We start from the raw sequence: 12,576 nt of genomic DNA on the forward strand, positions 1-12,576 counted from the left end.
GAGGAGGCCGAGGTTCTTCGGGTACAGGTCGAGGTGAGTTTCGAGGACAACGCAGGGGTGCACGTAGAGGGACCATCAAACAGAGTGATGTCTGTAGGACCTGTGGGGGTCAAGGTCATTGGGCGAACCAGTGTGCTTCGTCTAAAAATGTTGCTGAAACATTTAGCTCCGCTGTTAGCGAACACGTTCTTGTTTCAGAGGGAAAACCTGGCCTACATCTGGAAATAGGAACCATCAATGGTTTTTCAGGGACAATCTTGCGGGACACAGGATGCACTACTGCTGGTGTGAAACGGGCTTTAGTTCGTGATGATCAGTTCACAGGGCAGGAACAGCGTTGTCGGTCTTTTGGGGGACACATTGAGACATTTCCCTTGGCTGAAGTGGTTGTGGACTCGCCTTATTTTGCAGGTGTTCTGACGTGTTGTGTCATTGACGATCCTGTGGCAGATCTTATTCTTGGGAACCTACCAGGTGTTGTTTCAGTATCTGGGGGATGTGTGGGCTCTATTGTTCCAGACGCTGTCGGACTAGTGACTACCAGGCTACAAAACGGAGAAAGCCAAAGGTTCAGTGAGACCGTTAAAATCTGTCACGATCTGGTGACATAGACCAAGAAAGTGTCACTCAGTGGGGTGCCTTCTCTTGGTCAATTGCGACTGAAAGCGCCTGTGCGTGAGTCGGGGCTATACGGCAGAGTTTTGCTGACAGCGCAGAGCACGGATTTTGTGGCGCACGGATTTTTCGGGGGAAATTCTGCTTTGCGAGGCAGAATTGTGGATAGCTGAACTTGATATGTGACAAGGTCAGTCACGTGTTATTGTCAAGGTTGTCTGTGAGAGACACAAGGACGGCGCACTTGACACTCAGCGGCAGAAGAAGAAGGATCGAATACGACGGTTTCTAGAGTATGATGGATTTCACCGAATAGAATATTCGGCACTCTAGGGGAACTTCAGCGAGTTATCACCTTCTCACTGCCACATGTTTTGCTGAGGACGAGTCGTCAAATCTTTCCTTCGTCGTGCGATGGTCTTCGCATAAGTATTCGACAAGGGGTTTCTGGATGTTGTTGTCACTTTTGACGAACAGAGGCCATTCCAGGGAGGAAGCGGGTTTTGCTTCCATGAGAGTGCTACATTCATAGGCTTTTTGAGGTAATAAATCATTATTTAACGCTGTTGACGAGTCTGTGTTTGTTGGAATGAAATACTCTCTGTTGTTCTTTCCAGGTTAGCGCATAATTTGCTCTCTGTGACGCTAAAATACTAACCTGTATATGGTTTTTGCAGGTAGGGAGAGAAGGACGAAAAATGGCTGTTTTGTTGTTGTGAAAAGTCCGTTTGTGCAGGCCCACGTGCTCGATGAGATATGTAAAGATGACATGTTTAAAGGTGGAGGGTGAGGGGTAGCTGACATGTTTAGTGCACCGATGCTTTCTGTTTGCAGCCTTTTCCTAACTTCTGTTCGGCTGCCTTCTTCGGGACCACGCTAACCAGCAAACCGGCTAACCAGCGAACCGGCTAACCAGCTAACCGGCTAACCAGCGACTGGGTGCGGCGCCTGATGCCTCCACAGTTCCCTGCTTCGTCACCACGCTAACCAGCACTTCATTCGACGGAGCAGTTGTGGAGGCTAAAAAGACTAATTACAGGCCGTCCACCCAGTGGCCAAAGAAAGCTAAGTGCACCATGTCTTTGCACCCCGTTGACCACCGTTGTTATTTTTGCTATCTGTGATTATACTCGAGTAGTGACGACGTGGGGTGTGTGACACCTGCATGAACTAGCACTTTTGGAGCAGAAAATTTGTAATTTTCGGAAGAAAGTCTGTGCATGATTTTCAGTTGTTTCTTTCGGATTTTGATCTTTTTAGAAAAAAAGGGCTTTGTTTTTGACAAATTGAAAAATAGTGTTATTGCATAAGTTTAAATACAAATATTGACACAAGGTATAACCGAGGATATTTAAACCTTTTCTTCTCTAGCTCTCCCAAATTCTTTTATGAAATTAGAGGGGAAGAGAGAGAGAGGGGGAGGGGGGGATTGACAGACAGACAGACAGGGAAAGAGCGAGAAAGCGGAAGAGAGAGACAGTTAACAGAGAGAGAGAGAGAGAGAGGGTGGTGCTTTTTATTTCATGGTTGGTTGGTTATAGTTCTTAATGCACTGTTTTTGACAATAGTTTTCATTCGGTAAAAGGCAAATTACTGCTCTCTCTCTCTCTCTCTCTCTCTCTCTCTCTCTCTCTCTCTCTCTCTCTCTCTCTCTCTCTCTCTCTCTCTCTCTCTCTCTCTCTCTCTTCATTACACACACGCACAAACGCATACGTACACACGGTATCGTACACACAAACTCACACTCAGAAAAACATCCGTGTATGTATATATATATACGGTATCATGCGAGAGAGAGGGAGAGAGAGAGAGAGGGGAGGGGGAAAGAGCGAGCGAGAAAGAAAGAGCGAGAGAAGACAGAAAGACAGATGGAGAGAGAGAGGGGAAGGGGAGCGGGAGAGACAAGGAGAGAGCGATTTAAAAGAGGTACAGGGAAAGAGCGATTGAGAGAGAGAGAGAGAGAGAGAGAGAGAGAGAGAGAGAGAGAGAGAGAGAGAGAGAGAGAGAGAGAGAGAGAGAGAGAGAGAGAGAGAGAAAGAACTCAGAATGGTTGATGATACTAAGGCCACAGACTCATATACAAACCACGGGGGGTTGGGGAAGAACAAAATCAGTAAACAAAATAAAATAAAAAACACACCAACAACAACCATGAAATAAATACGTGGTGAAAAAAGAGAGAATGAGAGAGAGACATAGACAGAGACAGAGAGACAAAGAGAGAGAGCCTGAGACAGACAGACACACAGATCCGAAAGACAGCCATGCAGACAATATAATTATATACACACTCACACACACACACACACACACACACACACACACACACACACACACACACAAAGGGAAGTGTCTGCCGTTTGAACATGTAGTATAGTGCTATCGAAACGTAGCGTTATTGACACGTAGCGCTATATTACATTGGTTTTTCTCGAACAAGTATAATGCGACTCGTCTTCGACTCGTCGGCATTATACTTGTCTCGTCTAAATATCGGACCCTATTGCTACGCTGAAAACACAATAGCTGTTAATAATTCTCCAATTATAGATGGGGACTATCGTTCCTATGAACGGGAGCCCGTAGTCCTCCCGTTCCTAGGACTCTTTTTCCCAGCGGACAACTTTTTCTTTCAGACCGGAATCCGGAAAATATTTTTGTAAGTGCACAAAAGTCATAACATTTGACATATAAATTTGATGTAGACGTTATTTTGATTTTTGGTAGTTGCATTTTTTTTCGGAGGTCACCCTGAAGGTTACACACCTCGTTTCAGTTGATATTAAAAATATTGGTCTCAGTTGCGGTCATGAATAAGCTCACTGAAGCTCGCATTTTTCATGATCTGCTAAATTCGCCCAAAATATCTTATATCGACTGAGACTCGGTGTAACCTTTATTATTTTGCGCAAAATAGTGTACAATGGAAAGGGGGATAAAGCGGCCAAGCGGCAGAAACAGCAGCAACAATAGTGGGTTATATAGCTACAGTGCATTCACAAAACGAGGAAAAAAAGGCGAAAGATACAGAGCAAATGAAAGGAGTTGAGAAACAATAATGAAACACTCACCGACGCCGGCAAGGGCCAAAATCAAAACCACGTATTGTAGCATGCTTGCGTGTCGTGAAACGCCTGCTTTCGCGGCTTTCTGAAATGATGAGGTGAAAACTTCAATGAGCAAAAAGATCGATAAAAAGTCAAGCAAGTTTCACACATACCCCGTTCTTATCAGAAGAAAAAGCTCTGTAATCATGGCATATAATTATGTTCACGATTCTGTGCATGCTCACACAAACAAACAAAATTACACAAGAACACGTATGAAAATATTTACACACGCAAGCTGCTCGCCTGCAACTCAACCCCTACCTCCCCCTCCCCCTCCCCCGCCTGAAAAAAACACACACACATAAACAAACACGCACAACAAACACACACACACACACACACACACACACACACACACACACACACACACACACACACACACCCCTCAACACACACGCAAGTGTTTTTCAACCGTAAACTCTTCAAACGAAAACTGAATTGCCTCCCTTACAACGACTTTCGAATTCTACTTGTCATTTAAAAAAAAAATTCATCATTGCATTTATATCAATGTACTAGATGAATACCCGCTTCGCCGGGTAGCCGGCTTCGCCGGGAAGAAGTACAGCCGAATACCCGGCTTCGCCGGGTGAGTGGCGCACCGTACGCCGGCTTCGCCGGGTGAGTGGCGCACCGTACGCGATTGACGCCACACGAAGGAAAACTTTGAAAAATAGTAACGGGAATATGGATTGAGCGTTGTGGACAGTGACCTTCTAAAAATAGTAACGGGAATATGGATTGACGCCACACGAAGGAAGGGAGATAAACGCAAAACACTGGAGAAGATAAGGAAGAGTTACTGGGAATGGATCTGGGAAGATGAACAGAAAAACCAGCACGTGTTGAAAATTCTCATCGACCAGGTTGTGTCTGGGGTCTACTTGAATATGCCCACCAAATTTGAAGCAGATCCATCGAGAACTTTGGTCGTGCATCGCGAACACACACACACACACACACACACACACACACACACACACACACACACACACACACACACACACACACACACACACACACACACACACACAAGTCGTATATATATATATAGATTGTGATTATGTTGTTGTTGTTGTTGTTGTTGTTTTTATATTTAGTCAAGTTTTGACTAAATATTTTAACATCGAGGGGGAATCGAAACGAGGGTATGGTGTATGTGTGTCTGTCTGTGCGTGTGTGTGTGTGTGTGTGTGTGTGTAGAGCGATTCAGACTAAACTACTGGACCGATCTTTATGAAATTTGACATGAGAGTTCCTGGGTATGAAATCCCCGAACGTTTTTTTCATTTTTTTGATAAATGTCTTTGATGACGTCATATCCGGCTTTTCGTGAAAGTTGAGGCGGCACTGTCACGCCCTCATTTTTCAACCAAATTGGTTGAAATTTTGGTCAAGTAATCTTCGACAAAGCCCGGGGTTCGGTATTGCATTTCAGCTTGGTGGCTTAAAAATTAATTAATGACTTTGGTCATTAAAAATCTGAAAATTGTAAAAAAAAATAAAAATTTATAAAACGATCCAAATTTACGTTTATCTTATTCTCCATCATTTGCTGATTCCAAAAACATATAAATATGTTATATTCGGATTAAAAACAAGCTCTGAAAATTAAATATATAAAAATTATTATCAAAATTAAATTGTCCAAATCAATTTAAAAACACTTTCATCTTATTCCTTGTCGGTTCCTGATTCCAAAAACATATAGATATGATATGTTTGGATTAAAAAACACGCTCAGAAAGTTAAAACAAAGAGAGGTACAGAAAAGCGTGCTATCCTTCTTAGCGCAACTACTACCCCGCTCTTCTTGTCAATTTCACTGCCTTTGCCATGAGCGGTGGACTGACGATGCTACGAGTATACGGTCTTGCTGAAAAATGGCAGCTACTTGACTAAATATTGTATTTTCGCCTTACGCGACTTGTTTGTTGTTTTTGTTTGTTGGTGTTGGTGTTGTTGGTGGTGTTGGTGGTGTTGTTGGTGTTGGTGTTGGTGTTGGTGTTGTGTTTTTATATTTAGTCAAGTTTTGACTAAATATGTTAACATCGAGGGGGAATCGAAACGAAGGTCGTGGTGTATGTGCGTGTGTATGTGTGTCTGTGTGTCTGTGTGTGTGTGTGTGTGTGTGTGTGTGTGTGTGTGTGTGTGTGTGTGTGTAGAGCGATTCAGACTAAACTACTGGACCGATCTTTATGAAATTTGACATGAAAGTTCCTGGGTATGAAATCCCCGAACATTTTTTTCATTTTTTTGATAAATGTCTTTGATGACGTCATATCCGGCTTTTCGTGAAAGTTGAGGCGGCACTGTCACGCCCTCATTTTTCAACCAAATTGGTTGAAATTTTGGTCAAGTAATCTTCGACGAAGCCCGGACTTTGGTATTGCATTTCAGCTTGGTGGCTTAAACATTAATTAATGACTTTGGTCATTAAAAATCTGAAAATTGTAAAAAAAAATACAAATTTATAAAACGTTCCAAATTTACGTTTATCTTATTCTCCATTATTTGCTGATTCCAAAAACATATAAATATGTTATATTCGGATTAAAAACAAGCTCTGAAAATTAAATATATAAAAATTATTATCAAAATTAAATTGTCCAAATCAATTTAAAAACACTTTCATCTTATTCCTTGTCGGTTCCTGATTCCAAAAACATATAGATATGATATGTTTGGATTAAAAACACGCTCAGAAAGTTAAAACAAAGAGAGGTACAGAAAAGCGTGCTATCCTTCTTAGCGCAACTACTACCCCGCTCTTCTTGTCAATTTCACTGCCTTTGCCATGAGCGGTGGACTGACGATGCTACGAGTATACGGTCTTGCTGAAAAATGGCATTGCGTTCAGTTTCATTCTGTGAGTTCGACAGCTACTTGACTAAATATTGTATTTTCGCCTTACGCGACTTGTTTGTTGTTGTTATATTTAGTCAAGTTTTGACTAAATATTTTATCATCGAGGGGGAATCGAAACGAGGGTCGTGGTGTATGTGCGTGTGTCTGTGTGTCTGTGTGTCTGTGTGTGTGTGTGTGTGTGTGTGTGTAGAGCGATTCAGACTAAACTACTGGACCGATCTTTATGAAATTTGACATGAGAGTTCCTGGGTATGAAATCCCCGAACGTTTTTTTCATTTTTTTGATAAATGTCTGAAATTTTGGTCAAGTAATCTTCGACGAAGCCCGGACTTCGGTATTGCATTTCAGCTTGGTGGCTTAAAAATTAATTAATGACTTTGGTCATTAAAAATCTGAAAATTGTAAAAAAAAAAAAAATTTTATAAAACGATCCAAATTTACGTTTATCTTATTCTCCATCATTTCTTGATTCCAAAAACATATAAATATGTTATATTCGGATTAAAAACAAGCTCTGACAATTAAATATATAAAAATTATTATCAAAATTAAATTGTCCAAATCAATTTAAAAACACTTTCATCTTATTCCTTGTCGGTTCCTGATTCCAAAAACATATAGATATGATATGTTTGGATTTAAAACACGCTCAGAAAGTTAAAACAAAGAGAGGTACCGAAAAGCGTAGCGCAACCACTACCCCGCTCTTCTTGTCAATTTCACTGCCTTTGCCATGAGCGGTGGACTGACGATGCTACGAGTATACGGTCTTGCTGAAAAATGGCATTGCGTTCAGTTTCATTCTGTGAGTTCGACAGCTACTTGACTAAATATTGTATTTTCGCCTTACGCGACTTGTTGGTGTTGTTGTATTCTGTGTATTTTGTTTGGTTGTTGTGTTTGTATTTATTATGTACTATTGAATGTACTCAAGCCAAGCAACATTCCTGTGTAGTGCACGTGGTTGTAATAAAATCTTATGTCAAACGAAAACTGAATAGCCTCCCTTACTATACGACTTACGAATTCTACTTGTCCTTTAAAAAAAAACCATCATTGCATTTATATTAATGTATTGTTGTTGTTGGTTGTTGTTGTTGTTGTTGTTGTTGTATTCTGTGTATTTTGATTGGTTGTTGTGTTTGAATTTATTATGTACTATTGAATTCTATTTGTCCTTTTAAAAAAAAAATCATCATTGCATTAATTTTTATATTAATGTTTTGTGATTATATTGTTGTTGTTGTTGTTGTTGTTGTTGTTGTTGTTGTTGTTGTTGTTGTTGTTGTTGTTGTTGTTGTTGTTGTTGTTGTATTCTGTGTATTTTGTTAGGTTGTTGTGTTTGAATTTATTATGTATTGAATGTGCTCAAGCCCAGCAACATTCCTGTGTAGTGCACGTGGTTGTAATACAATCTTATGTCATAGTATAGGCACCAACACTGGGTAAAGAGCATGGCAGCTTGTATCGATGTGTGTATCAATTTGCTGTGGTCTTTGTGCAAAAACAAAAGCAAATTCACGAACAGACACAAGGCAAATAGTTTACCTGCTTGTTTGAGTGTGAAATTATGTCAGACACTAGGCAAACACATTACCTGCTTGTTTGTATGTGAGATAATGTCCGATTCGTAGAATCCTTGGACGAAAACGAAAATTGTCACTTTCCAGCACCTTCACTCCGAAGGACCGCACTCTACATATCGGAGAATGCCAGACCTGTAAAATGATAAACAAAATGAGTTTACTCTGCCTTCAGTTTTTGTTTTGTTTTGCTTTTGTTACATTTAGTCAAGTTTTGACAAAAAATTTTTAACATAGAGGGGGAATCGAGACGAGGGTCGTGGTGTATGTGCGTGTGTGTGTAGGTGTGTGTGTGTGTGTGTGTCTGTCTGTGTGTGTGTTTAGAGCGATTCAGACTAAACTACTGGACCGATCTTTATGAAATTTGACATGAGAGTTCCTGGGAATGATATCCCCAGACATTTTTTTTCTTTTTTTTCGATAAATGTCTTTGATGACGTCATATCCGGCTTTTTGTAAAAGATGAGGCGGCACTGTCACACCCGCATTTTTCAATCAAATTGATTGAAATTTTGGCCAAGCAATCTTCGACGAAAGCCGGGCTTCGGTATTGCATTTCAGTTTGGTGGCTTAAAAATTAATTGATGACTTTGGTCATTAAAAATCTGAAAATTGTAAAAAAAATATTGTTTTTATAAAACGATCCAAATTTACGTTCATCTTATTCTTCATTATTTTCTGATTCCAAAAACATATAAATATGTTATATTTGGACTAAAAACAAGCTCTGAAAATTAAAAATATAAAAATTATGATCAAAATTAAATTTCCGAAATCGTTTTAAAAACACTTTCATCTTATTCCTTGTCGGTTCCTGATTCTAAAAACATATAGATATGATATGTTTGGATTAAAAACACGCTCAGAAAGTTAAAACGAAGAGAGGTACAGTAAAGCGTGCCATGAAGCACAGCGCAACCGCTACCGCGCCGAACAGGCTCGTCACTTTCACTGCCTTTTGCACTAGCGGCGGACTACGTTCAGTTTCATTCTGTGAGTTCCACAGCTTGACTAAATGTAGTAATTTCGCCTTACGCGACTTGTTTCTATTGAAATGATGGCATTGATTCTTGCTAAATATTGCTTTTATCTATCCTACCTATTATTGTTTGCTATCACGATGCCCATCCTGAACAATGTATTATCGTCTAAACCCTCTCATCGTTAGTATTTTTAGCCTTTTTCTAACATTTACTTCATCGTCGTCGTCCTTTTGGCATGAAATGTGATTGTCTTCGTCGTCACCGTGACCATCAGCGTCGTCATCGTCGTTGTCGTCGTCCTCCTCCTCCTCCTCCTCATTATCATCATCATCATTATCATCATCATTAATATCATCATCATCGTCATCATCATCATCATCATCATCATCATCATCATCATCATTATCATTATCATCATCATCATCACATTCAACATCAAATTCAACAACATCAAATTCAACAACAACAAAACAAAACAAAACCAACAACACGGCAAATGCATAATATCTTGGAGGAGAAATATTACACATTAGCGGCACCCCTCATTTTTGGAGACACGAAAAGAAAAATTCATTCGCGTGTTTGATGCATTTAGTGGATGAGCTGCATACAAGTTGTCGAATAAGAATATATCCAGTTCGCAAACGTTGAATTGCCTATTGGTTCATGGACTTTTATTTTGTTTTCCGCGTCAGTTGCTTGCCTGTTTCTCAATCTTATTTAACATTTAACTACGCGCGATCACCTGGGCTTTGACATTACAGTTTTGATGGCTGAATTTAGTTTTATTATTATGTTCTTCCGAATACGTTCTCCCTTTCCTAACTTTTACGCGCGATAGTTCTCACCTCAGTTGGAAGAACTGTTGCTGACTGTTTTCTGCCAAACGTAATTCATTAACAGAAAAGGCGCTTGCAGCCGAAAAGGCACAAGGGTCGTATTGGAAATTAAATAGGTGCGATTAACACACACACACACACACACACACACACACACACACACACACACACACACACACACACACACACACATACACACACACATACACACATACAGGAACATGAAAAATGATTCTTTGAAAGCAATACAAAAATCAAAGCCCATGTAACGACTCCTGCGAAGAAAACAACTTGTCTTAGCTCGGACAGTGAATAAATGCTAGCTCAATAAGTCAATTTAACATTATGATTTAAACAAACGTTTTTGCGAATATTTCTCTTACGTTAACGAACGACCCCCCTCAATAAAGCACATCAACTATAGCACATCAACAACAATATCAGCAACAACAACAACGTGAAATATGCGGTGTTTGCGCCTATCATTTCATTCGAATTGTATGAAAATGGTACTAACCTTTCAAAACAAACAAACAAAACAGATTGTGGACTTGGCGTTGGAAGTCATAATTATACGGGGTAATACTGAGAAACATGTACAGTATTGAAGTTGCAGAACGACAAGTAGTCTGCCAAAATACAAAAACAAAAAACTTGACTAAATATAAAAACAATCAAAAACTTGGACGGACAAAGACAAAAGCGGGAGAAGAAAACAAAATGAAGGAACACACAAACGAACAGATGCACACATTGGAAGTTTGACCTTTTTTTATGCCCTGACATTTTAACGACAAAATGGGACCTGTGTGACCGCCACATCTCCAAATCTCCTACTGTAAGATATTTCAAGCAAAAAACAGCCCCTGTTTGCCAACCGAATCGATTTTTTTCAAATGAAATGTCAAGGAATGTTTAAAAAATTTTATGTTTTAACAAAAACGTCTGTGAAAACTAACAAATCGATTTTTCAAATGAAATGTCAGTGAAAACTAAAAAACAAATTTCAATCAGACCAACCAATTTTTTAAACAATTTCTCAGTTAAAACTTAAAAATCGATTTTCGTGAACATGAACTAATAGAATTTAAAATATATGAAATGAAAGTGAAAACTAACAAATCGAATTTGCTTTTGAAATGTCACTGAAAAGCACAAGAAAAGCCTGTTTATTTACCAGTGGCAAACACAAACAAAATCCGATGCCCTTGGCCAATCTGTGGAAGTACACACTTCCACAGTATAAAACTTCAAGCAGAAAGCACCGCAGACATGTTGTTACGACCTTTTATACCGAGTTTATTTTAGGAAAGAGTCAGAAATGAAGCGAATTAAATGTGTAATGGTTTGGTTGGACGAGCATTGAAATGATATGTAACCAGAAAGCTCTGTATTGAAGGGGGAGGGGGCCGGGGGGGGGGGGGGAGGGAGGTGCTTTGGGGTGTGACTGATCGGTGAGGAGAATTTTGGAAACGGGGTAGACGAGGTCGTGGGATCAGCTTGGCTAGATATGGTACGTAATAAAAGCTCTGATTTAAGGGAGTGGGGGTGTTTCGGGGTCGGGGTCGGTGTACAGAACACTTTTGGGAATGGGCGAAGAGGCGGGTATAGAACTAGGTACAGAACTAAGTATGAGCTCTGATTTAAAGGGCGGGTGGGGGTGGGTGGGGGGTGGGTGGGTTGTTGAGGATGATTTTGGGGGAGGGGGTGGGGGGGGTATGTCGATAATGAGTTTAACAAGTTGTAGAACTACGAATTCGTAAATTCATATAAGGCTACAGTGTACTTGAAATCTCAGTTTTTGGATAACCATTGTCATACTTTGAAAGTTAGACACAACTTTCTCTTTGCCGTAAATACACTACGGGCAGAGCCACCTTGGATCCGCATTTGAATTTTAAATATTAAATTTTGAATAGGTTATATTTACCTTACTTGGAACTTTAACACAAACGTATCTACGTACTCTGCATATATATATAAGGGAAAGTCGCCAATCCCGGAACAGTCGGCCAACTTGGAACACCTTAATATGCGATCAACGGGGAACAATTCATGAACAATTGTTTTGCAGAAATGTCTAGTGACATTCCTTGATATTATTCCAGCAAAACAAATTACTACCGCGGCAAAACAAAAAAATGGTACGTTTTTTAAACTTTTCTTCCTTCTTCTTCTTATTTCTACCGTCTACAATTCGTATTATTACTCTTATCTATATACATTCACGTAAAATGTTGATTGCTGTGATAAACCTTCATAGATTTGCAATAACTTGAACGGAAAAAAGATTTGAAACGTCACGTGTATGCAACAGAAAAACGCGAAATCCATGCAGGTGCCATGCGGCAATGATGGAACACATAAGAGAGGCAAACATGGAACAGTGTTCCAGCTTTGCCGCATTCTGTTCCATCTTACCCTCATCAAACAATAAACAGAACACTGCTGTTTTATTCACGTATTCAATTCTCTTTTCGGTTTTGTTGTGCTTTTCCTTTCTATAAGTTTTATTGAATGATTGATTGATTTGTTTGACAGTATTATGAGACCCGAACGGCGGTGGTTACCAGAAGA

General features: G+C 39.9%; 1 long non-coding RNA gene across 1 annotated transcript; it reads right to left on the reverse strand.

Annotated features, from left to right (window-relative positions):
• Window positions 1-3,651: 3,651 nt before the first annotated feature.
• On the reverse strand, window positions 3,652-11,288 carry LOC138958733 (uncharacterized). The gene is made up of 3 exons (XR_011453490.1): window positions 11,177-11,288; window positions 8,192-8,312; window positions 3,652-3,765 (listed from the first exon to the last, which is right to left on the reverse strand). It is a non-coding gene; the product is annotated as an uncharacterized lncRNA (long non-coding RNA).
• Window positions 11,289-12,576: the final 1,288 nt, after the last annotated feature.

Source organism: Littorina saxatilis, linkage group LG2 (genome assembly GCF_037325665.1).
Source record: "Littorina saxatilis isolate snail1 linkage group LG2, US_GU_Lsax_2.0, whole genome shotgun sequence".
Classification (NCBI taxonomy): domain Eukaryota; kingdom Metazoa; phylum Mollusca; class Gastropoda; order Littorinimorpha; family Littorinidae; genus Littorina; species Littorina saxatilis.